Below are 2,563 nucleotides of genomic sequence, written 5' to 3'. Positions count from 1 at the left end.
ACAGAAAGAGTTATTATAATTAAACAATACAAAAGTACGAGTCTGACCGAACGGTTTAAAAAAAATAAATACCGAACGGTCATACATCCAAAGATGGGAAAATGGCGACAGACCATCTTATAACAAAAACTACTCTACTGACCGGACGTCCTAAGGTTTGGTCTTAACTTCAACATCTACCAAATTTTCTTCTTCTAGCGTATCTTCCAATAGCTCGTCCCCTTTTGCTCACATCCACACGGATGATCATTGCAATGACAAGACGAACGTACAGAACGAGACACGACAGAAAACACAGGGTAAGCTTATGTAATTTAATTCATGCATAAACATACATTTCACAAAATCATTCAAACAAGATAATTCATAGTTCGTTCACACAAATCCTAATACTAGACTGACTGTCCGGACTGTATGAAATCTGCGTAGCTACAGGCGTTCGTGCACCCGGGTGATGTAGTAACTGGGCTGCCCTCAACAGCTGCCACCCGAGGTTAGCCCTATCTATCCAAAGTAACCCTAAGGACTAGGACCTCCTGCCGTTCCCACATATGACCTATCCTCCTCTACGTGAAGATGAGTACTCACGGAACATCAGGATGAACAACCAACTTAGCTTACCCACAGTCATACTTTACAAGTTTCAATATTCACACATGAGTCGTTCCTCCCCGGAACGCTCGTCCATAATCCACAACAATTCCATATCATATTTTCTTCATCTTTCTTTAATTATCATCTCACTTAAACATTTCACACAAAGATCCGTTCGGATACAATTTACCGAACGTTCAACCCTGACTCAAGACGAGACCGAATAATTGGAACGAGACCGAGAGGTCTCCAGTTCTAGAAAGGATTTAGACCAAGAAGTTTACTATTGGTTTTAGAAAGAAACCAAGTACAATCATATATTACCAGAAACGAGTAGAACGAACATAGCTTACAAAATGAGTCAATTATATGAACTAACTCTTAAGAGTTTTAACCAAACATCTAAATGACCATGCTCAGCACTAAGGCTCTAGGCCGGAACCAATGGACACCGACACTTCAAGATATTCAAAGAACAATACTTAGCGGAATTCCCATGAAGAAACTGAATGCTTATGAAAACTTAGATTACTCAGGTTTAGTATCAAGAAATACGAAATGCTAGTTAAAGACTGAACACTATAGTGAGCGAACCCTAGAGGGCTTGAACGAACGCTCGTATTAAGAATTTTAGCTTAAGGAGATAGGACGAGTACTTGGTATGAGACCAAACACTTGCTTAGGACGAACACTTGGTATAAGACTAGGTGTTACTCAAACTTATAGAAAAGAGGTTTGATAAATATACTGAGAGACTATTGAAGTGGTATTTAAGAATAACAAAAATTTTGACTGCAGGAAGACATGTGGCTGCAGGAGAGTAGACCGATCGGTTTAGAGCAGGAGGTATTTAAGTAGAAATTTTGAAATTCGATCCCACTTTCTGCATGCACCCTTCTTCTCCAAACTGCTAAACCTCATTTTCAGATTCCTCCATCTTCTCTCTACCAATTCTTACCTTTCTTTTTCTCTGATCATCATTCAGGCAACGCCTGAGTATTCCTGGTGCCAAGAGCAACACTTTGCACCGATCAAGTTGTGGTTTAAGCTGATGAGTACTTCTTTTCTTAAACTATTCATTTTTTGTCACATGAAAACCCAAATTCTGGTTGCATGAGTGTATTACCTTATTCTGATAGAAACTTTGGTCTTGTATTTGGTTTAGTTTTAAATCGGTGAGCTCTAAGTGTATAAGACTGGTAGAGGTGAACCCTATTATGCATCTGTGAGCGTTCGACTACGTTTAGAGGTAAGGGAAACTTATATAATTTGATTATGATTCTTTGTTTGAATGATTGAATGGTTGTTGATCGTTGGATGAATATGAAACATGATTATTACTGCATGTTTGGCTATATGAATGTATGAGTTTTAAATGATGAGAAACTGGTTTGAGATATGATTTTGATTTTAAGACTGTAGTATATTGTGTAATTCTGTGTCGTCAACCGAGAGTCATTATTGACCGTTCGGTTTATCCTTGAGTATTCGGTCTGGACTGGATTCTTATTCTTTGAAGAATTTCAATTAATAACCGATCGATTTTCTCTTAGTGTGCTTGTAAGTAAGCGTTCGGTCTAAGTATAGTTTCCTCTTTATGCTTCCTAAACAGTTTAGTTAATGTATTCTATAATACTTAAAGTCATAGATTTATCGTTATCCTTCATTTAAAATAAGTGTTGTGTAATTGTATATATATATATATATATTCCTTCATTTTTATTAAGTTCAGTAGTGTTCAGTCTTGAACCAAGCACTGAGTCTCAATAGTGGTTGGTCTTTAACCAAGCGCTCGGAATTTATATTATACTCCATTGTTTACTATCTTTGAACTAAGAGTGTTCGGTCCAAGTCCATAGTATTCGGTTTAAGCTTGTAGGGTTCGGTTTAATTTCTTAGGTTTCACAAATATTTATCAAAATTTTCAGTTAAGTCTAAAATACACTTATTCTTTAGTATTCAGTACATT

The sequence above is a fragment of the Vigna angularis genome, chromosome 1, assembly GCF_016808095.1.
Source record: "Vigna angularis cultivar LongXiaoDou No.4 chromosome 1, ASM1680809v1, whole genome shotgun sequence".
Taxonomy (NCBI): Eukaryota; Viridiplantae; Streptophyta; class Magnoliopsida; order Fabales; family Fabaceae; genus Vigna; species Vigna angularis.
Note: the sequence above shows the minus strand (reverse complement) of the source record.